Source organism: Cherax quadricarinatus, chromosome 56 (genome assembly GCF_038502225.1).
Source record: "Cherax quadricarinatus isolate ZL_2023a chromosome 56, ASM3850222v1, whole genome shotgun sequence".
NCBI classification, from domain to species: Eukaryota; Metazoa; Arthropoda; class Malacostraca; order Decapoda; family Parastacidae; genus Cherax; species Cherax quadricarinatus.
The window spans coordinates 4,480,170-4,505,710 of NC_091347.1; positions in this window are offsets into that span (position 1 = coordinate 4,480,170).

Below are 25,541 nucleotides of genomic sequence, written 5' to 3' on the forward strand. Positions count from 1 at the left end.
AGAGAACCTAGGATAACCCAAAAAAGTCAGATGGCCCTTCCCTGGCCATGGGCACAACACAAGCCTGTGTACCCACCACAACTTAACAATAAACAAAGAAGCCTCCGAAGAAGACACATATCATTTACACCCCGCTTTCAGCTCTACCAAACAATCTCGTTATAAATGGTGGAAAGCGGTGGTCGCAGCAGTGTGTTTGCCCAGAGAGAGGAAGGAAGGAATGAAGTTGTTCACTTCATCCCCCTACACAACAAGCATCCGTCTCTCAACGAGTTATCCTGATGTCGTGTCTGCACGTTTCAGCATCCAGATACAGGTACAAGCAGGATCCAGCCGAAATTTGCCGAAATTCTCCGAGAATTGTAAGTGACCCCACGCTACAGCGTCCCACGCTGTTTCTCAAGTCATGTGTTCAGCATCACTTGTATGTTGCTGTTGTTGTTCAGCTCAGCACAGCTGTTTCAGCAAGCCAGAGGTGAGTTTTGTGGCGATTTCTGCGTCCAGTGTGAGTTCTCCACGTGCTTGTGGGAGGAGGAAGTGGCAGCTCCTTGCCTCGCCCTGCTGTACTCTCACACCTCACCAGCCTACCATACACCACTCACCACTGCCCACTCCCTCTGCTGTGTTTTCTGCTGTTTTCCGTGTGAATTCATTGCCAGAACTGTGTATCCGAGTGCCCGAGGCCACTCGAAGCTACATGGATCAGCATGCCACGTAGATCACGACACCACGTGGATCCCGACGCCACGTGGGTGTGGGCGATGTCACGTGAATATACCAGTCATGTGAGTTACCAGATGTCCCAGGCCACATGCTGTGGTCTGCTGCCCGCATCACATTAACGTCACCAACGATGCTGGCCGACTTCATAACGTCACAATGTCTGCCTGACATCACCTCGAGATGTCTGCTGACGTCACAGTGCCGACGTCATCATGCCTGACATCACATGATGTCACCATCGAGTGTTCAGTAATTATTAAAATATTGTAGAGAAGACTAAGAGAAGATATATGTCGTGTGCTAATTCCGCTCAGTCAGTGTTCTCACATTTTAGTGTATGTCTTAGTGTCAGTTTTATGCACAGAAAAGCATCATTTGCTAGTTTAAGCCATGTTGTACCGCATGTACCGCGGGTGTGTTTAAAGTTTCCGTGTGTCCAGAGAGGTCTGAGCCAGACCTGAGTAGCACCACTGTGCTAAGTCACCCGATGTGACCAGTGCGTATGACAGCTGATGTCAAGACAGCCCCAAGTGACTGAGCCCTCTTGTACAGAAAGCTTTTATGCTCGTCGCTCATGATGTTCTGCAGAATCGTACCTGCTACGATTCCCATCGAGATTTGTTTCACTTCACCTCCAGACCTTCAGAGTGCAGTTATATGTAGAGAAACAAGTCTGGGGACACTTAGACTAACCTCTGCTTTAACTCCAACTGTCGAGAGAATGGCATGCTGTGTCAGCCTCGTGTTACAAGCTTCAGTGAGCAGCCTGCACAAAGAAGATGTCACTTTGACTGCTAGCTCTCTCACTGCAGTCTGGTGTATGATGTTACGACTCCCAGATGTTTCGCCCAGTCGTCTCTGCCACGACTCGCTCCACGCTTGCCGGCAGTGACAGCCCAGCGACAGTACCAGTCGAGAAGTGTCCTCCTGAGTCGCTTGCCAGAAGTCCTGCCCAGTTGCCGAGTTTTGTCGACGCCTCACTCGAGGGCACGAGCATGTCGTGCCCCAGGTTGAGTGAAACCTGCAGCGACTCCTACGATGTCTGCTTCACCGTTCCAGAGGAGACCGTACCCTGTTATGTCACAGCTAAGCCGCAGCGATGTCTCCTGTGTTGCCGTATCTGTCAAGACGCAGGAAGGCGTGCAGTGATGCCCATCGACGCTCACTGCCTTTGACCACGATGTTTAGCACACCCCACATGTTTTTTCTTCCCTCCCTGTAGGAAGTTTTTTTTCCATGTTCATATGTATATATATGTTTTTAGTTTGTGTTCTGTGCCCTGTTCCTACGAGAGAGAGACCGAGTTCCTTTTTCCACCAGTATTGTCGCGTCGGGACGATGCGCGGTAGGTGGCTGAGCGTATGTAGACAGCCTGTACTGTCTGCACAGACAGCCCATGCTGTCTGGCAGCTTAGTTCATATTTCGTGCCATGCTGGTGCTGCCACCTATAGGTGTTGCCACTTCAGCCTGTCTGCCCTTGCCTCACTCTCACTCTCACAGCAGCCTAGCAGGAAGACACAAGTACTCCCAGCTCTCTCTCGTAGGATGGCCCTGCCCGGGCCATGGGCACAAACACACAAGCCTGTGTACCCACCACGACTTAATAAACTAAGAAGCCTCCGAAGAACTTTATCATTAACCACTCGCTTACAGCCTACCAAACAATCTCGTTATAATAAGCTCTCACTGCCACCCAATGTGTGGTGTCATAAGCTCTCACTGCCACCTAGTGTGTGGTGTCATAAGCTCTCACTGCCACCCAGTGTGTGGTATCATAAGCTCTCACTGCCACCCAGTGTGTGTGGTGTCATAAGCTCTCACTGCCACCCAGTGTGAGGTGTCATAAGCTCTCACTGCCACCCAGTGTGTGGTGTCATAAGCTCTCACTGCCACCCAGTGTGTGGTGTCATAAGCTCTCACTGCCACCCAGTGTGTGATGTCATAAGCTCTCACTGCCACCCAGTGTGTGGTGTAGACAGTCTGTACTGTCTGCACAGACAGCCTATGCTGTCTGCCAGCTTAGTTCATATTTTGCGCCATGCTGGTGCTGCCACCTATAGGCGTTGCCACTTCAGCCTGCCTGCCCTTGCTACGCTCCCCCTCTGGCGTCACTCCTCAAGCAGTCAAGACAGTAGGCCTAGTATCTCTCTCGTGGGATGGCCCTGCCCGGGCCATGTGCACAACACACAAGCCTGTGTACCCACCACGACTTAACAATAAACAAAGAAGCCTCGGGAAGAAATATATCATTAACCACCCGCTTACAGCCTACCAAACAAACCATTAAACATTGGTAGCAGCGGTGGTCGCAGCAGTTGTTTGCCGGGAGAGAGGAAGGAAGAGGGATGAAGTCATCTTCACTTCATCATCCCATGCAAGAAGCATCCGTCTCTCAATGAGTTATCCTGATGTCGTGTCTGCACGTTTCAGCATCCAAACACAGGTACAAGCAGGATCCAGCCGAAATTCGCCGAATTTCTTCGAGAATTGTAAGTGACCCCACGCTACAGCGTCCCACGCTGTTTCTCAAGTCACGTGTTCAGCGTCACTTGTATGTTGCTGTTGTTGTTCAGCTCTGCACAGCTGTTTCAGCAAGCCAGAGGTGAGTTTTGTGGTGATTTCTGCATCCAGTGTGAGCTTCTCCACGTGTTTGTGGGTGGGAGAGAAGGGAAGGAAGTGGCCGTTCCTTGCCTCACCCTGCTGTACTCTCACACCTCACCAGCCTACCATACACCACTCACCACTACTCACTCCCTCTGCTGTGTTTTTCTGCTGTTTTTCGTGTGATTCATTGCCAGAGCCGTGTATCCGAGTGGCTGAGGCCACTCGAAGCCACGTAGATCAGCATGCCACGTAGATCACGATGCCACGTGGATCACGACGCCACGTGGGTGTGGGCGATGTCACGTGGATCTACAAACCACTTGAGTTACCAGATGTCCCAGGCCACATGCTCTGGTCTGCTGTCTGCATCACATTGACGTCACCGACGATGCTGCCCGACTTCATGACGTCACGATGTCTGCTGACCACCTCACAATGTCTGCTTGACGTCACCTCGAGATGACTGCTGACGTCACCTCGCGACGTCACGCCTGACATCACATGATGTCACATCGAGTGTTTCTAGTAATTATTTCAGTATTGTCGAGAAGATATATGTCGTGTGTTAATTATGTCGTGTGTTAATTAATTCCTCTCGGTCAGTGTTCTCACATGATAGTGTACCGTATGTACCGCAGGTGTGTAGTTTCCGTGTGTCCAGTGAGGTCTGAGCCAGACCTGAGTAGCGCCACTGTGCTAAGTCACCCGATGTGACCAGTGCGTATGACAGCTGATGTCAAGACAGCCCCTGAGCGTATGAGCCCCCTTGTACAGAAAGCTTTTGTGCTCGTCGCTCGTGATGTTCTGCAGAATCATACCTGCTACGATTCCCATCGAGATTTGTTTCACTCCACCTCCAGACCTTCAGAGTGCAGTTATATGTAGAGAAACAAGTCTGGGGACGCTTAGACTAACCTCTGCTATAACTCCAACTGCCGAGAGAATGACACTCGTCAAGCCACAGTTAGCCCTGTCGGCAGGTGCTGTGTCAGCCTCGTGTCACAAGCTTCAGTGAGCAGCCTGCAAAAAGATGATGTCACTTTGACTGCTAGCTCGCTCACTGCAGTCTGGTGTATGATGTTACGACTCACAGATGTTTCGCCCAGTCATCTCTGCCACGACTCGCTCCACGCTCGCCGGCAGTGACAGCCGAGCGACAGTACCAGTCGAGAAGTGTCCTCCTGAGTCGCTTGCCAGAAGTCCTGCCCAGTTGCCGAGTTTTGTCGACGCCTCACTCGAGGGCACCAGCATGTTGTGCCCCAGGTTGAATGAAACCTGCAGCGACTCCTACGATGACTGCTTCACCGTTCCAGAGGAGACCGTACCCTGTTATGTCACAGCTCAGCCGCAGCGATGTCTCCTGTGTTGCAGTATCTGTCCAGATGCAGGAAGGCATGCAGTGATGCCCTTCGATGCTCACTGCCTATGACCACAATGTTTAGCACCCACATGTTTTTTTCTTCCCTCCATGTAGGAAGTTTTTTTCCATGTCCATATGTATATATATGTTTTTTATTTTGTTATTTTGTGTTCTGTGCCCTGTGCCTACGAGAGAGACCGAGTTTGTTTTTACCACCAGTATTGTCGCGTCGGGACGACGCGAGGTAGGTGGCCGAGCATATGTAGACAGCCTGTACTGTCTGCACAGACAGCCTATGCTGTCTGCCAGCTTAGTTCATATTTCGCGCCATGTTGGTGCTGCCACCTATAGGCGTTGCCACTTCAGCCTGCCTGCCCTTGCCACGCTCTCACTCTGGCGTCACTCCTCAAGCAGTCAAGACAGTAGGCCTAGTAGCTCTCTCTCGTGGGATGGCCCTGCCCGGGCCATGGGCACAACACACAAGCCTGTGTACCCACAACGACTTAACAATAAAGTAAGAAGCCTCCAAAGATGTTTATAATTCACACCCCACTTTCACCAGAACACCAAATAATCTCATTAAACAGTGGTGTCATAAGCTCTCACTGCCACCCAGTGTGTGGTGTCATAAGCTCTCACTGCCACCCAGTGTGTGGTGTCATAAGCTCTCACTGCCACCCAGTGTGTGGTGTCATAAGCTCTCACTGCCACCCAGTGTGTGGTGTCATAAGCTCTCACTGCCACCCAGTGTGTGGTGTCATAAGCTCTCACTGCCACCCAGTGTGTGGTGTCATAACCTCTCACTGCCACCCAGTGTGTGGTGTCATAAGCTCTCACTGCCACCCAGTGTGTGGTGTCATAAGCTCTCACTGCCACCCAGTGTGTGGTGTCATAAGCTCTCACTGCCACCCAGTGTGTGGTTTCATAAGCTCTCACTGCCACCCAGTGTGTGGTGTCATAAGTTCTCACTGCCACCCAGTGTGTGGTGTCATAAGCTCTCACTGCCACCCAGTGTGTGGTGACATAAGCTCTCACTGCCACCCAGTGTGTGGTGACATAAGCTCTCATTGCCAGTGTGGTGTCATAAGCTCTCACTGCCAGTGTGTGGTGTCATAAGCTCTCACTGCCAGTGTGTGGTGTCATAAGCTCTCACTGCCAGTGTGTGGTGTCATAAGCTCTCACTGCCAGTGTGTGGTGTCATAAGCTCTCACTGCCAGTGTGTGGTGTCATAAGCTCTCACTGCCAGTGTGTGGTGTCATAAGCTCTCACTGCCACCCAGTGTGTGGTGTCATAAGCTCTCACTGCCACCCAGTGTGTGGTGTCATAAGCTCTCACTGCCACCCAGTGTGTGGTGTCATAAGCTCTCACTGCCACCCAGTGTGTGGTGTCATAAGCTCTCACTGCCACCCAGTGTGTGGTGTCATAAGCTCTCACTGCCACCCAGTGTGTGGTGTCATAAGCTCTCACTGCCACCCAGTGTGTGTGTCATAAGCTCTCACTGCCACCCAGTGTGTGTGCCATAAGCTCTCACTGCCACCCAGTGTGTGTGCCATAAGCTCTCACTGCCACCCAGTGTGTGGCGTCATAAGCTCTCACTGCCACCCAGTGTGTGGCGTCATAAGCTCTCACTGCCACCCAGTGTGTGGTGTCAAAAGCTCTCACTGCCACCCAGTGTGTGGTGTCATAAGCTCTCACTGCTACCCAGTGTGTGGTGTCATAAGCTCTCACTGCTACCCAGTGTGTGGTGTCATAAGCTCTCACTGCTACCCAGTGTGTGGTGTCATAAGCTCTCACTGCTACCCAGTGTGTGGTGTCATAAGCTCTCACCACCACCCACTGTGTGGTGTCCAAAGCTCTCACCACCACCCATTGTGTGGTGTCCAAAGCTCTCACCACCACCCATTGTGTGGTGTCCAAAGCTCTCACCACCACCCATTGTGTGGTGTCCAAAGCTCTCACCACCACCCATTGTGTGGTGTCCAAAGCTCTCACCACCACCCAGTGTGTGGTGTCCAAAGCTCTCACCACCACCCAGTGTGTGGTGTCCAAAGCTCTCACCACCACCCAGTGTGTGGTGTCCAAAGCTCTCACCACCACCCAGTGTGTGGTGTCCAAAGCTCTCACCACCACCCATTGTGTGGTGTCCAAAGCTCTCACCACCACCCAGTGTGTGGTGTCCAAAGCTCTCACCACCACCCAGTGTGTGGTGACCAAAGCTCTCACCACCACCCAGTGTGTGGTGTCTAAAGCTCTCACCACCCAGTGTGTGGTGTCCAAAGCTCTCACCACCCAGTGTGTGGTGTCCAAAGCTCTCACCACCCAGTGTGTGGTGTCCAAAGCTCTCACCACCCAGTGTGTGGTGTCCAAAGCTCTCACTACCCAGTGTGTGGTGTCCAAAGCTCTCACCACCCAGTGTGTGGTGTCCAAAGCTCTCACCACCCAATGTGTGGTGTCCAAAGCTCTCACCACCCAGTGTGTGGTGTCCAAAGCTCTCACCACCCAGTGTGTGGTGTCCAAAGCTCTCACCACCCAGTGTGTGGTGTCCAAAGCTCTCACCACCCAGTGTGTTGTGTCCAAAGCTCTCACCACCCAGTGTGTGGTGTCCAAAGCTCTCACCACCCAATGTGTGGTGTCATAAGCTCTCACCACCCAGTGTGTGGTGTCATAAGCTCTCACCACCCAGTGTGTGGTGTCCAAAGCTCTCACCACCCAGTGTGTGGTGTCCAAAGCTCTCACCACCCAGTGTGTGGTGTCCAAAGCTCTCACCACCCAGTGTGTGGTGTCCAAAGCTCTCACCACCCAGTGTGTGGTGTCCAAAGCTCTCACCACCCAGTGTGTGGTGTCCAAAGCTCTCACCACCCAGTGTGTGGTGTCCAAAGCTCTCATCACCACCCAGTGTGTGGTGTCCAAAGCTCTCACCACCACCCAGTGTGTGGTGCCCAAAGCTCTCACCACCACCCAGTGTGTGGTGCCCAAAGCTCTCACCACCCAGTGTGTGGTGCCCAAAGCTCTCACCACCCAGTGTGTGGCGTCCAAAGCTCTCACCACCCAGTGTGTGATGTCCAAAGCTCTCACCACCCAGTGTGTGATGTCCAAAGCTCTCACCACCCAGTGTGTGATGTCCAAAGCTCTCACCACCCAGTGTGTGATGTCCAAAGCTCTCACCACCCAGTGTGTGATGTCCAAAGCTCTCACCACCCAGTGTGTGATGTTCAAAGCTCTCACCACCCAGTGTGTGATGTCCAAAGCTCTCACCACCCAGTGTGTGATGTCCAAAGCTCTCATCACCACCCAGTGTGTGATGTCCAAAGCTCTCATCACCACCCAGTGTGTGGTGTCCAAAGCTCTCACCACCCAGTGTGTGGTGTCCAAAGCTCTCACCACCCAGTGTGTGGCGTCCAAAGCTCTCACCACCACCCAGTGTGTGGTGTCCAAAGCTCTCACCACCCAATGTGTGGTGTCATAAGCTCTCAAAAGCTCTCACCACCCAGTGTGTGGTGTCCAAAGCTCTCACCACCCAGTGTGTGGTGTCCAAAGCTCTCACCACCCAGTGTGTGGTGTCCAAAGCTCTCACCACCGTGTGTGGTGTCCAAATCTCTCACCACCCAGTGTGTGGTGTCCAAAGCTCTCATCACCACCCAGTGTGTGGTGTCCAAAGCTCTCATCACCACCCAGTTTGTGGTGTCCAAAGCTCTCACCACCAGTGTGTGGTGTCCAAAGCTCTCACCACCACCCAGTGTGTGGTGCCCAAAGCTCTCACCACCACCCATTGTGTGTTGCCCAAAGCTCTCACCACCACCTAGTGTGTGGTGTTCAAAGCTCTCACCACCCAGTGTGTGGCGTCCAAAGCTCTCACCACCCAGTGTGTGATGTCCAAAGCTCTCACCACCCAGTGTGTGATGTCCAAAGCTCTCACCACCCAGTGTGTGATGTCCACAGCTCTCACCACCCAGTGTGTGATGTCCAAAGCTCTCACCACCCAGTGTGTGATGTCCAAAGCTCTCACCACCCAGTGTGTGATGTCCAAAGCTCTCACCACCCAGTGTGTGATGTCCAAAGCTCTCATCACCACCCAGTGTGTGATGTCCAAAGCTCTCATCACCACCCAGTGTGTGGTGTCCAAAGCTCTCACCACCCAGTGTGTGGTGTCCAAAGCTCTCACCACCCAGTGTGTGGTGTCCAAAGCTCTCACCACCCAGTGTGTGGTGTCCAAAGCTCTCACCACCCAGTGTGTGGTGTCCAAAGCTCTCACCACCCAGTGTGTGGTGTCCAAAGCTCTCACCACCCAGTGTGTGGTGTCCAAAGCTCTCACCACCACCCAGTGTGTGGTGTCCAAAGCACTCACCACCACCCACTGTGTGGTGTCAAAAGCTCTCACTGCCACCCACTGTGTGGTGTCCAAAGCTCTCACCACCACCCACTGTGTGGTGTCCAAAGCTCTCACCACCTCCGCCACCCAGTGTGTGGTGTCATAAGCTCTCACTACCACCACCACCCAGTGTGTGGTGTCATAAGCTCTCACTGACCCCCTCCCCCAAGTGTGTGTGGTACAATAAGCTTACACCACCATTCCTCCCCCAACCAATAATCTCTCACTACCACCAATCCTCAGAACGTAGTGTCAAAAGCTGACACCACCACCAGCGTGTGGTGTAGTTTGCTCACGACAAGTCTAGCAAGAGGAGAGGTTCCGGACTTGCATTCTCCATTAGGTTAATGCCTGGCCAGCTTGACGTCCATTATATATATGCTCGACCCACCCAGACACCAACAGCCGCTATTGTTTACTGGGGAAGGGGGAGAGAGATGGGAGATGGTATAGGAAAAGGGGGAAGGGGAAGAGTGCAGAGAAGTTAAAGGAGAGACGAAGAGAGATAAAAGATTACATAGAAAAAATCGGTAACAGGTCTTAACTCTATTAGTGATGTAGACGGCAAAAGAAACAGTATGTTCGCAACAGGAATTATAATCGATATAAATTAAGTAGAAAGAAGAGTCTATATGATTAAGGTAGGACTATCTAGGTGGGACTTTTAACCACAAGCAAAAAAACTATGAACTATGAACAGGATCAGGCAAGTGCTGAGTTTCTGGAGGCAGTGATGGAGAACAAGGTGCCAGCATGTGGACCAGACAAGTGAAGAGTTTAAAGCTCGTGGCGGTAGTGGATAAAATAATGTGTCAAAGAAATTACCGGAGACAAACAAGTCAGCGACCACAAATTACTGATTTTTGACCATCTTGAAGAGAATCTGGAGAGGAGAGCAGGTGTCCTGTGGCCTGGTGGCAAAAGTTCTCGCTTCACACGGTGAGAGTCCAGGTTCGATTCCCGGCGAAGAGGGGAAAACATTGAACGTGTTTCTTTATACACAGGTTGTCTGTGCTCATCCATCAGTAAAATGGGTACATGGGTGTTAGTCGATTGGTGTGGGTCGCATCCTGGGACAAAACTGACCTAATTTGCCCGAAATGTTCTGCATAACAAGGGTCTTTCTATATAGTAGTATGTCAGCTAGGCCTGTGTACCTTGTACATGTACTTGTAGCACAGTAAATAAAGATATAGAAGGGGGGAGAGAACTGAGGAAGAACACAAAGTAAAACTAGCCTTTAATAGTGGATTATACAAGGCTAGAGGCTGTAAACCTTGAACGCAGTATTTTATTCGGCAAGAAGAAAAGAAGAAATTATTAATGGCGACAGAATGTACATAATGATCAAACACCTAGTAATAAGGCTAATTAAGGAGGGGAAGGAGCTCGCTATAAATGACAAGGTCTGTGGGAGGCTGGATTAACGATTCGGTGTACTTTGTGACCAAGAATAATACTACAGGAACAAAAATGCAGAACATGGAAGACCAGACAACACCCATACAACAAGAGAAGCAGTAGCTGCTGCGCGAAATGAGTACACTAATATTTAGACTTGATAATAACAACTATGGGTTGTAAGAGGAGAAGTGGCAACACGGTGAACTATTACGAAAAAATTAAACTAATTAAACTTGCAACTATAAGATGCATATTACACGAGGAATTAGAAATGTCCAACACCTGGTTATCTTTATTTGAAAAAGTTTCTCCAACCAGTGATTTCTTTTTCCAATTCAGTGCAAAAATAATATACGAACACAATAAAACAAAGGGTAATCAGTCCTTTCAGTTCTGCCTAACTGTACCCAGAAGACAGTAAAAAATGAAATAATCAGTCCCTGAGCCTAGAAGTCGGTGTTAATACATCAGTCTTGATGAATCTGAGGGAATGATTGCTTCATTTTCTACTGTGCCCATCATTTTAGTACTGAACTGAAAATACCACTTGTTGGTGAAACGTCTTCCAGTACAAATATACAAGTGTAATACGTGTGCTGTAATAAAAAAAATTAATGGGGTGGACGGGTAAGCCAGTGGATGACCTCTGCCAGATGACCAAAAGCTCCAGTGGCGGGTCATCATATGACTAAGACCCGCGTCAGGAAACACTTGTCCTGTTTACTTACTTATTCCTGAAGTATCTTGCCTAACCTACACGTGTGTAATTCCTCAACCTGTCGGTAATGTAAATTGCTTCTATAACGATGTATATTTATAACACAGAATGTAGAGACAATGATGGAGACCCAATAAAGCAACTAAACGGTTTAACTGGGTTTAAAGCCTATCGACACAGAAGGAACAGCCAGCAGAAGGCTTCGGGCAAATGACCAAGACCCGTGTTAGAAAAAAAAGTGTCCTGTTTCCTGACAAATTTTACTTAACCTAAAGTATCATCAAATTCAATTAAAACGAGTCATCGAAGGATTAAGACCCGTGTCAGCACTAAGGTAACACAGAATATGCTGTATACCCTATGAGGTATATTTCTCTCAGCGTATATATCCTGAGAGTTTCCTTTAATCCCTATTTTAGGAATTAAAGTATTCTTGTCTGAGAGAGAATTATTATCATCATCATCAAACTAAGCCCTAAAGTCTGATGGGGAACAGGCAACCCTGCAGCCTTCATGGCCCTCGTGTTGTCGATTGATTTTAACCCCATTAACCAACATGAGGTGTCTTTGGTGGGGCATGTCTTTAATCCTTGTTTTTGATTCGGGGTGAACATGCAGCTTTAATGATTCTCGTTTAGTCGATAGACTAACTCCATTAACTAAACATAGTGGGAAAAAATAAACAAATGAAGTATAATGCGATCTTTATGGACTACGTTTCTCCCACACAGTTGGCTTTATCAGGTCACAAATCTTCCTGAGCAGAGAGTACATGTGCTCTCTGCTCAGACAGATCTGTGACTTGATAAAGCCCACTATGTGGGCGAAACGTAGTCCATAAGATCGCATTATACTGCATTGGTCTATTTTTCCATATACCGTGTACCTCCAAAGAAACATGGTAGTCTGTACTATAACACACTTGAGACTGATCCACAAACAATAACAGCAGACAGAGATATTGGTAAAAAAATAAATATTACAATGGATTGCAAAAAAAACTCAGGAGAAAATAGAGTGATCAAAGAAAATTATAGAAATGGCCAGGAATGACAAGTGTGGGGTCCCACAAGGGCTGTTGCTGAGGCCATTACTGTTGTTCATATACCTCGCCATACCAACAGATTACTGTGAATCGATGCTTAAGAAGTTTATAATTTGTGGAAGACGTGGAAAGACTAAGTAAACTTTAGCATATTACACCGATAGTCAGAAAATACATACGGAGGTTGAAGGAAAAAAAAAAGAGGACTCTTAAAATTAGTAACCTTGCAGGGTTAGTAGATCTATCCATGCATTCCGCCTCGTACGAGGTTATGCCCCGAGCCCTCTTGGGGATGAGCCAACCGTGCTAACCAGATCAGGGAGAGCAAACTAATGCAATCAAGAAGAATGAAGACCGTCGACTTGCTATAGACTGAGGGGAGACGGTCACTAGCTGCAAAATTCTTAGGTCCTAGAAGTTGGTATACCAATCATATCGCTAGAGGCACACACGGCAAAGTCGGCTCGCCTAGAAAATATCAAGCATTCAAGAACCTTAAACCTACAGGGAACTATAAAACAGACATGTCAGATCTATTACAATATGAGACGCCAACCTGGAATCAAACAGGTGAAGAAATTAAAAAGAATACAAGTCACAATATCACAACAGGAACAATTCACAAGCCAAACTTTGGAAAGGAAACGTCAGATGACTTTTCGGTTCATCCTGGACCATTATCATGTCTCAGTTGTGACTTGACAATAGTATATAAAGAGCAGAAATGTTATCTACAGTTTCGCATTCGAAGTGTACGTAAATAATAATTAACTAACAAGAAGTGCACACGTTTATTTACTACGAGAACGATCCCTGAGCTGCGTGAGCCGACTTACGAAAAAAATTAATCCCAGTTTCTAAATGCAAAAAAAAAAAAAAAAAAAAAAGTACATACCAACAGGAAAACGCTAATTAGTTGAGTAAGTGAAGTGGAAAGAAGGATGATGAAATTCTGTGTACCGTCCCTCAGAAATGGAATGAGAGACCGCAAATAACACACCACATGAGGAATAAAAATAGTTTGATAAGTAGAGGGGGACCTGAAAGGAATTATTAAAAACAGTGTCACCATATCATAAAAAAAAAACTTATGATATACTGGCAAGTCAAAAGGAGTTTCCAGGTGTACAGAGGGTGCAATGTTAAAAAAAAATTACAACATACGTCTCACCAAAATTGCAACATACATTAGTGTTGTAGTACTTGCATACAACAAACGTAGATAAAGCAGAGAACATCCAAAGACAGCCTACGATGGAGGACTGAAAACAGAGGCAGCCATGACATCGAACAGTGTCACACAATTCGAAGACCTTCAGCTTGTCTGAGACTCTGGCTAGGATGACCTGGTCTAGGACCATTCAGCAAGTGATGTCTACACATAACCTGACCTACTCTTTCTTCTGACCTTGCCACAGTATGCATGCTGCTTCTAATTCCATCTCTCTATATATAAAGACTGAAATGTCTCGGATCTGCATACTTGTCATTTCAACATTGAAAACGGATTATTAGATTATAGAAGAGACACGACAGAAAACGTAAGATAATAAAAAGTTACGAACAAATTGATACAGAAAACAGTGTGAGCATATAAGAGGAAAAACAAGAGGCTACAAAGTGATGTTAGAGGAACATTGGAGGTATTTACACACACACACTTACACACACACACTTACACACAGGAGCTCGGACTCGACCCCCGCAACCTCAACTAGGTGAGTACACTTACACACACACACACACACACACACACTTACACACACACACACACACACACGTACGTTAGGAAGTATTTCTTCAGTCATAGAGTTGTCAGCATGTGGAACCATCTGGAGAGTGAGGTAGTGAAGGCAGGATCCATACATAGCTTTAATAAGAGATACAATAAAGCTCGTGAAGCAGGGAGAGCGTGTACCTAGTAGCGACCAGCGAAGAGACAGGGCCAGTAGCTGTCAATCGACCCTTGCAACCACAGACAGGTACGTACACACACACACACACACACGCACAAAGAAAGGAGAAGTAATAAGCAAGCCAGCCACAGGGACAAAATAAGATAGCATCACTACACTCTACTCCAACCCTCCACCATTCCCAAAATTTACTCCACAATAAATATACGAGTATATTTCCTCGCTCCCCTGCCCAGTCATGTGTGAGCGTAGGGGCGGGCAGGAAGGAAGGCAGGCAGATGGACTGGCAGGCGGGCAGGTAGGAAGGCAGGCGGGCAGGCAGGCAGATGGGCTGGCAGATGGGCTGGCAGGCAGGCAGGCAGATGGGCTGGCAGGTGGGCAGGCAGGCAGATGGGCTGGCAGGCAGGCAGATGGGCTGGCAGGTAGGCAGATGGGCTGGCAGGCGGGCATGTAGGCAAACAGGCGGGTGGGCAGGCGGGCGGGTAGGCTTAGACGCGCGGGCGGATGGGTGGGCGGGCGGGTGACCTGGGTCTGTTGAAGTTGTTACACTGCAGCTCTTATGCCCAATGAAGATTTCGAGGAAGAGCTGCGAGGCTTCTTGAATGTGTAGGAACCCCAACTACTACTGAGGTTAAGAAACACCGATCAATATCAACTTTAACCTGTTTTTTTTTATGTAAATTCTCTGCAGCTAGTTACGTTGTGCATTAAGTGCCGTATTTCGCGGCTTATTAGACGCATTTTTTCCATAAAATGTCTCAAAAAACCACCCTGCGTCCTATAAACTGAAGGTCAGTGACGGGAGCTACAAGTTTGGGGTGTGGGGTGGGGTGTAGCTCTCCCAGTTACGTCCGATGCCGAGACACTGAGACTAAAACAAGTCTTATAAGCCGCGAAATACGGTATGTATATATTTAGTACAGGAAAAGTTGGTAGATGGATCTATAACTTCCAAACAAATAGATCACAAAGAGTAATAGTAAACAGAGTAAAGTTTGAGGCAGCTACAGTGAAATGCTCTGTTCCATCTTATTCCCCATCCTCATATCTGACAGAGATGTCTTCCTCTGCGAATGACACTCTAATTGCCATAATTGTGTCATCCACTGAGGACAGCGCAAGACTCCAAGCGGACATCAACCTATTCTTCAAATGGTCCACTGAAAACAATATGAAGCTCAGTGAAGAGAAAATTCAACTACTCAGAAATGGAAAACTTGAGGAAATTAAGACTATCAGGGTATACAACAAATTCTAACCATACAATAGAGCGAAAAACTAATGTGAAGGACCTGGGAGTGATAATGTCAGAGGAGCTCACCTTCAAAGACAACAACATTGTATCTACCACATTAGGGACGCCATGCCCATGATGATTATCTTCAAATAGCTTGTTCTCTCTAGACTGGAATACCATTGTACACTAACCCCTTCAAGGCAAGCGAAATTGCTGACCTGGAGAATGTACAGAGAACTTTCACGGCACACATAAGTACCATCAAGCACCTAAATTACTGTGAACGGTTAAGTCCCTTGATTTGTATTCCTGGAACGCAACAAGAAAGATACATGATAATATACATTTGGAAAAATCCTAGAGATATTAGTACCAAACGAACATGAAAATCACTCCCTACAAAAGCAAAAGACTCAGCAGGAGATGCAACATTCCCCAAATGAAAAGCAGGGGTGCCAAGTGTACACTAAGAGACCGCACAATAGTCAGGGGCCCAAGACTGTTCAACTACCTCCCAGCATACAAAAAGGGGCTTCATTACCAATAGACCCCTGGCTGTCTTCAAGAAGGCTTTGGACAGGCACCTAAAGGCAATATCTGACCAGCAGGGCTGTGGTGCGTCCGTCGGTTTGCGTGCGGCCAGCAGTAACAGCCTGGTTGATCAGGCCCTGATCCACCACGAGGCCTGGTCTCCTACCAGGCCGCGGGGGCGTTGACTCCCGAAACCCTCTCCAGGTATGGAAAAAGATGTTATTGTTAATATAAGAAAGAAGAAAAAACATAAGAAACAAGGAACACTGCAGCAGGTCTGTTGGCCCATACTAGGCAGGTCCTTTACAATCCTTCCCACTAACCAAATATTTGCTCACCCTAATTTTCAATGCTACCCAACAAATAAGTTTTCATGATTCTATTTACTCATTACGCAAGTCTCACTCAAATCCAACCCCTCTCACTCGTGCATTTATCTAACCTAAATTTGAAACTACCCAACGTTTTAGCTTCAATAACCCTACTAGGTAGACTGTTCCACTCATCAACTATCCTATTGCCAAACCAATACTTTCCTATATCCTTTCGAAATCTAAACTTATCTAATTTGAATCCATTATTGTGGGTTCTTTCTTGAAGCGATATCCTCAAAACCTTATTTATATCCCCTTTGTTATTACCCATCTTCCACTTATACACTTCGATCATGTCTCCCCTCATTCTTCGTCTTACAAGTGAATGTTTAAGAGTCTTCAATCGTTCTTCGTACGGAAGATTTCTAATGCTATGTATTAATTTGGTCATTCTACGCTGGATATTTTCTAGCGAATTTATATCCATTCTGTAATATGGAGACCAGAAATGAGCTGCGTAATCTAGGTGAGACGTTACTAATGATGTATAAAAGGCCTGATATTACTCATCCTAACCTAACTGGAGGTTTTAGAACTGGTCTCGGTTAAGTTAGGTTATGTGTTTAAATTTATCCTAACAAAGAGTTTTTCATATCTGTTTATAACTTTCTCATTGCAAACCTATTTAATAATAAAAAAGGTTTACATAATCTTACTTTGCCTTTTCTTACCTAAATAAATAGTTTCCACAATAAATAACTCTCCCACACAAACGTTAAGCATTATTAATTATAATATAAAAGTCTCAGTAATAATCCACATAGACACAAACGCAGGAGGTTGATTTGTCTGTACATTTCGACCCCCTTCTGGGATCCTTTTCAAAATATACAGATCAGTTAACCTGCTGTGTTTCTCAGCAATGTCAAGTGTTCATTACACTTTACTTATTCATAATATAAAATGCAAGACAAGCCACGGGGGTTAGAAATTTAAACCTCAAGTACTTTCACATTTCTGAGTGCATTAGGAGCTGTGCAACGTTGCAAGAGAGCAACGGGCATCTTACTGACAAAGAGAATGAAATGTGCTCGATTTTAAATAATTATTTTCTCTCGGTTTTTACACAGGAAGACACTAATAATATTCCAGTAATTAATTTTTATAGTGGGCCAGAAGAAGATAAATTATGTAACATCACAGTCACTAGTGAAATGGTTGTGAAGCAGATAGACCAACTGAAGGAAAATAAGTTGCCGGGTCCTGATGAGGTTTTTTCAAGGGTTCTTAAGGAATGCAAAATGGAACTCTGTGAACCATTAACTAATATTTTTAATTTATCTCTTCAAACAGGTGTAGTGTCTGATATGTGGAAGATGGCTAATGTAATTCCTATTTTTAAAACAGGGGACAAGTCGTTACCGTCAAATTACCGCCCAATAAGCCTGACCTCATTTGTAGGCAAATTACTAGAGTCAATTATAGCTGAGACTATAAGAAGCCATCTCGATAAGCATAGCTTGATTAATGATACTCAGCATGGATTCACGAGAGGCCGTTCTTGTCTAATTTATTAACTTTCTTCAGTAAAGCTTTTGAGGCTGTTGACCACGATAAAGAATTTGATATTATTTACTTAGATTTTAGTAAGGTTTTTGATACAGTTCCGCACCAAAGACTGTTAAAGAAAGTGGCAGCTCATGGCATTGGAGGTAAAGTGCTCTCGTGGATCGAGTCATGGCTCACAGACAGGAAGCAGAGAGTGTCCATAAATGGGGTTAAATCCGAGTGGGAATCTGTAACAAGTGGCGTTCCACAGGGATCAGTCTTGGGCCCGTTGTTGTTTATAGTATATATCAATGAATTACTAGTGAAATGAGAAAATTCGCCGATGACACAAAGATAGGTAGGATAATTGATTCAAACGTGGATATCAGGGAACTTCAGGAGGATTTAGACAAACTCAATACCTGGTCAGCAAAGTGGCAGATGCAGTTCAATGTAGATAAATGCAAGGTTCTGAAGCTCGGGAGTGTCCATAACCCTAGCACTTGTAAGTTAAATAATGTAGAACTTACCCATACAGATTGTGAAAAGGACTTGGGGGTTATGGTAAGCAGCAACCTTAAACCAAGACAGCAATGCCTAAGCGTACGTAATAAGGCAAATAGATTGTTGGGATTTATATCAAGAAGTGTAAGCAACAGAAGTTCAGAGGTTATATTGCAGCTTTATACATCATTAGTAAGGCCTCACCTAGATTATGCAGCTCAATTCTGGTCTCCATATTACAGAATGGACATAAATTCGTTAGAAAACATTCAGCGTAGAATGACTAAATTAATACATAGCATTAGAAATCTTCCTTATGAAGAAAGATTGAAGACTCTTAAATTACATTCACTTGTTAGACGAAGAGTGAGGGGACGCATGATCGAAGTGTATAAGTGGAAGATAGGTATTAATAAAGGGGACATTAATAAGGTCTTGAGGATGTCTCTCCAAGAGAGAACCCGCAGTAATGGATTTAAATTAGATAAGTTTAGATTTAGAAAGGACATAGGAAAGTATTGGTTTGGAAATAGGGTAGTTGATGAGTGGAACAGTCTACCTAGTTGGGTTATTGAAGCTAGGACTTTGGGTAGTTTTGAATTTAGGCTGGATAAATATACAAGTGAGAGGGTTGGATTTGAGTGGGACAGAGCTATCAGAGCTTATTTCTTGGGCAGCACTGAAAATTGAGTTCGGCAAATGTTTTGTTAGTGGCAGGGATTGTAAAGGACCTGCCTAGTATGGGCCAACAGGCCTGCTGCAGTGTTAACGAATTTCTGTCTCGGGGGAAAAATGTGCATATTGACTGAAAGAAGTGTAGTGTCGTGTGTCAATGGTCCAAGACAGACCGAAACGTCGTCGTAAGCTTTCTGTGTGTGTGTCCGTCTGTCTGTATGTGTCTGTCTGTCTCTCTCATGTGCGTACTGTGTATAGATCAATATATGAACTACGTAAATTCAATAATTTCGCCTTATTAAATCTACCTGAAGAGTCACACTCTAAAGGTGAACAAAAAAAATAAATGTGCAGTTTTTTTATGACTGGCGTGATCAATTTCATCCACTCAAGTTAACTGAGGCCAGTGAGGGGATCTCATTCCAAGGGATTAGATCTGCCCTCTCCTTCCCTGGATCAAACCTAAATGCTATGTGACCCGTTGATTTAGTGTTCTCCTATGATAAAGTAAGAGATTTTTATATTATATATAATAGATAAAATAAAATAGGTCGTTTTATTAGTTTTGATGCTAAATTATCATTTCCGTTTTTTTTATATATATACACAAAACAAGAACTGTGAAAGAAAATAGTGAAATAATTCCAAGCGCTTTCGTGACTTCTCACATTATCAAGGAACTATGATAGTTCCTTGATAATGTGAGAAGTCACGAAAGCGCTTGGAATTATTTCACTATTTTCTTTCACAGTGGTTGCTTTCCATATTCTGATATCACCTGTTTACTGTGATCTTATTGCATATTATATATATATATATATATATATATATATATATATATATATATATATATATATATATATATATATATATATATATATATATATTATATATATATATATATATATCGTGCCGAATAGGTAAAACTGGTCAATTAGCAAAAACTCGTTTAAAATTAAGTACTCTCTAAAATTTTCTCTTAGACGCTTATAGATTTTTTTTTCATTTATGTAAAATTTAAAATTTTGTACCAAAACAACCTTAGAAAACTTACCTAACCTTATTTTAAAAAGCGCAATTTAATTTAGCCTAATCCAACTAAATACATTTCAGATACCTTACGACCAGAGCTTTGTTAAGAAGGGTTAGGAAGAAGGATAGGTAAGGTAGAAATATGGAAATAGGGTGGGAGGGGGAATGAGGTAGGATATAAAAGTTAAGTAGGCCAATTTTAGATAAGTTTAAAATAACTTAATAAGCAAACACAATGAAATATATTTTTTTTCGTTATGTTCAGAATGATTTTTACGAAATTATTGCATACACAAATTTTAACTTTCCTTATTCGGCAAGAAGAGTGTTACTATTTAAGCCAAAATAGCAAGTTTTACCTACTCGGCAGGGCATTACACGACACACACACACACACACACACACACACACACACACACACACACACACACACAACACACACACACACAACACACACACACACACACACAAACACACACACACACACACAAACACAAACACACACAAACACACACAAACACACACAAACACACACAAACACACACAACACACACAACACACACAACACACACAACACACACACACACACACACACACACACACACACAATAACCACGGAGAGTTGAATGATAGCTCGTATTGACTGCAACACGAAAGACCTAGAGCCATCTTTCCCTGTGGGTATTTCGCATATTTTAAATATAGGAGGATACTCAAACACTGATGTACATGCTCAGTATCATTCCTGTATTAGTTGTCTAGTCATCAGTAATTTACGTTAAACATTTTTTTTTTTTTACTTTCGGTTAAAATAAATAATTATATCTACACACGGGTCATTTATATTTCAGGAGACAACTGCTTTCGGTAAAAAAAAAATTAGAATGGTTATAATTATAGCCTTAATTTTTAAAGGAGTGGATGAGTAAGCCAGTGGAAGGCCTTAATCAGATGACTAATTTTTACGAAAGCTTCAGTGGCGGGTCATCATATAACAGACCAGCGTCAGAAAACAACTATCGTGTTTCTGACGAATCTTACTTAACCTTAACCTCTCTTGGTACTAATTAAGTACCACAAGCTATTTGAAAAAACTCTTGCTAACTACTGTATTTCTCAGTTTCTGAAATATTACCATTAAACTGTTCTGCTAGTGCTGTTTTCATGCATTACAGTATTTTTAACAAATCTCTAAAAATGTATGGGTCCTACAGTCTTCGTATCTGTTTAGTTAACCGCTGCTGCTGTTAAGTAAGTGTAGTTAATAAAGTTGGTAGAATTACCGACAATATATAAAGTAAAAGGACACAAGTGCAACTAATGTGACATTTTATTGTGGCAACGTTTCGCTCTCCAGGAGCTTTATCAAGCCATTACAAACAATACATGGACACAGAGGGTATATAAGGGTATATAAAGGTGCAATACTAGTGAGGTACCATTTCGATGTTCACTAGTGGTGGTAGTAGTAGTACTAGTAGTGACAAAAGTAATACAATATGGTAGAGCAATTAATTCGTACATGAGAAAAAGGATATAAAAGCTATTACTTGGGTAACATAAAAATAGGTTGGACAAATATAGACTGGAAAGAGGCAGCTTGTTTCAGTGTTCACTCCTTGTAATGTGCTTGTGTAGTATAACAGGAGAGACTATGTGATGGCAGGGTTTACTGTTTTCAGGTTCAGCCAGGTTGCACTGAACGTCTCAAAAGTACTTTCACAAGCTAACACCAGAGTCGCCATCGCTTCTAGCACTTCAATAAAGGATCTAACCAGGACAAAATCCAAGCATCACGAACCAGTCAATGCAGGAGTTTACACCATACCCTGTGGAGGCTGTGACAAGATTTACGTAGGTGAAACAGCAAGAAACCTCGACACCCGCCTCAATGAACACATTTACGCATGTAGGAACGATAACTTGAACAACGCCTGTGTACAACACCGAAATTCCACCAATCATCTCATGAAATTCAGAGACGCCCAATTAGTGATCAAAGAAACTAATTTCCACAGACGCAAGTGCCTCGAATCAGCACTGATCGCTGTTTCGAATACAATTAAACAAAACAACGGCAGTTTCACCATCTCCGAAGTCTTAGCAAGAATCCTCCTGAAAACAGTAAACCCTGCCATCACATAGTCTCTCCTGTTATACTACACAAGCACATTACAAGGAGTGAACACTGAAACAAGCTGCCTCTTTCCAGTCTATATTTGTCCAACCTATTTTTATGTTACCCAAGTAATAGCTTTTATATCCTTTTTCTCATGTACGAATTAATTGCTCTACCATATTGTATTACTTTTGTCACTACTAGTACTACTACTACCACCACTAGTGAACATCGAAATGGTACCTCACTAGTATTGCACCTCACTATGAGCCTTTATATACCCTCTGTGTCCATGTATTGTTTGTAATGGCTTGATAAAGCTCCTGGAGAGCGAAACGTTGCCACAATAAAATGTCACATTAGTTGCACTTCTGTCCTTTTACTTTACAAGTGTAGTTAAGCCTGCGCTGGCTTACCGGAGCTGGATTATCTTCTCCATTAAAAAAAAATATGTTCGTCTGGTTTATATATTTATGGGAAGCACTAAACCTGTATGGGTCAATCAGACCACGGGGTGGTAGAGGTTCAATATCCCCGTCCATTAATCGTTATACGGACGCACTAATCTTACGTCTGTCAGTCAGGTGTTGTACGAACATTACTCCTGAATCAGGTCTCACTCGTATTACAACTCAGTGAAGCTTTTGGTAATTCCAGTGGCACCTTCCTCTTGACTACCAACATACCCTTCATAAACTAGATGTATGTTTGTAATAATGTTGGTAAAATTACCAACAATATGTTAGATAAAAGGACACAAATCCAACTAATGCGACATTTTACTGTGGCAACATTTCGCTCTCTAGGAGCTTTGTCAAAGCCGTAACGGCTTGTGTCCTTTTAACCTTACACAGATTTAACTTTAGTTAGCTAAATGATCCGAGTATGGCATCCTCCATATCCAGGAACTCGTCCCCTGAACCTCAACGAGTGTAAGAGGTACAGTTGTAGCTACAAGTCGTCGAGAAGCAGAGCCGCTCTCACAATTTCATTTACTCAACCCTACCAAGAGATCCAAAAGCTGTAGATCAATACGTTCAAGAGGTCCAAGAACTGGATATCAATACGTTTAAGAGACGTAAGAGCTTTTGATCAATACGATGGTTAACTGGGCTTAAAATCTACAGACTACCCAGTGCGTCATTAAGACTGCGTGTCACCTGTCCACCACCATTGAAGAATACTCTAAATCCCTAAAACATGGTTTATTTTTTAAACTATCAAGCGTATATACACAGACATACACCTCTCGGTGTAGTCTGTACATCCTGTGGCCAGTAACTCTCTCAGCCCAGTCTAGCATACAAAATATTTATACAGTAACGAAACCTACTGTCAACCCTTACAAACAACTACAGTCCTGTTGGAATGTCATGGTACATTAATGAGGGTGTAAAACCTATCTACTACATTCGGGTCATTAAGGCTGTACTGCAATTTTTTCAGCACCCAACGAAAGTACATTAATTCCTAAAATAGGGATTAAAGTTAACTCGGAGCATATATACGCTGAGAGAAATGCGCCTGTGTACATATCCTGTGGAATGTCGTGCGTGCTAGACAGCATTCCAATTCTCTGTACGAAAATTCCAATACCTGCTGGATGCAATAAAGTGTTGGGTAGAAGCTATGTCCTTGATAACTGATGTCTCTCAATGTAGTTGTCCTTGATAACTGATGTCTCTCAATGTAGTTGTCCTTGATAACTGATGTCTCTCAATGTAGTTGTCCTTGATAACTGGTGTTTCTGAATATAGTTGTCCTTGGTAACTGGTGTCTCTCAATATAGTTGTCCTTGATAACTGATGTCTCAATATATGTCCTTGATAACTGATGTCTCTCAATATAGCTGTCTTTGATAACTGATGTCTCTCAATATAGCTATCCTTGATAACTGATCTCTCAATATAATTGTCCTTGATAACTGGTGTCTCAATATAGCTATCCTTGATAACTGGTGTCTCTCAGTATAGTTGTCCTTGATAACTGGTGTCTCTCAGTATAGTTGTCCTTGATAACTGGTGTCTCTCAATATAGTTGTCCTTGATAACTGGTGTGTCTCAATATAGTTAGGTAAGACACATATGCAACAACTGTTGCATATGTGTCTTACCTAACAACCTGTCGGTATTTTATACCATTTTAATGTTCAATATAGTTGTCCTTGACAACTGCCGTCTCTCAACATAGTTGTCCTTGATAACTGGTGTCTCTCAATATAGTTGTCCTTGATAACTGGTATCTCTCAATATAGTTGTCCTTGAAAACTGGTCTCTCAATATAGTTGTCCTTGATAACTGGTGTCTCTCAATATAGTTGTCCTTGATAACTGGGGTGTCTCAATATAGTTGTCCTTGATAACTGATGTCTCACAATATAAGAACATAAGAAAGGAGGAACACTGCAGCAGGCCTGTTGGCCCATACTAGGCAGGTCCTTTACAATTCATCCCACTAACAAACATTTGACCAACCCAATTTTCAATGCTACCCAAGATAATTGATTCAAACGTAGATGTTATGGAACTTCAGGAGGATTTAAACAAACTCTATTCTTGGTCAGAAAAGTGGCAGATGCAGTTCAATGTAGATAAATGCAAGGTTCTGAAGCTTGGGAGTGCCCATAACCCTAGTACTTATAAGTTAAATGATGTAGAACTTAGCCATACAGATTGCGAAAAGGACTTGGGGGTTATGGTGAGCAGCAACCTTAAACCAAGACAGCAATGCCTAAGCGTATGTAATAAGGCAAATAGATTACTGGGATTTACATCAAGAAGTGTAAGCAACAGAAGTCCAGAGGTCATACTGCAGCTTTATACATCATTAGTAAGGCCTCACCTAGATTATGCAGCTCAGTTCTGGTCTCCATATTGCAGAATGGACATAAATTCGTTAGAAAACATTCAGCGTAGGATGACTAAATTAATACATAGCATTAGAAATCTTCCTTATGAAGAAAGATTGAAGACTCTTAAGTTACATTCACTTGTTAGACGAAGAATGAGGGGAGACCTGATCGAAGTGTATAAGTGGAAGATAGGTATTAATAAAGGGGATATTAATAAGGTCTTGAGGATGTCTCTCCAAGAGAGAACCCGCAGTAATGGATTTAAATTAGATAAGTTTAGATTTAGAAAGGACATAGGAAAGTATTGGTTTGGAAATAGGGTAGTTGATGAGTGGAACAGTCTACCTAGTTGGGTTATTGAGGCTGGGACTTTGGGTAGTTTCAAATCTAGGTTGGATGTACATGAGTGGGAGGGGTTTGTCTAAATCCTCCTGAAGTTCCCTAACATCTACGTTTGAATCAATTATCCTACCTATCTTCGTGTCATCGGCGAATTTGCTCATATCACTAGTAATTCCTTCATCAAGATCATTGATATATATTATAAACAACAACGGGCCCAAGACTGATCCCTGTGGAACGCCACTTGTT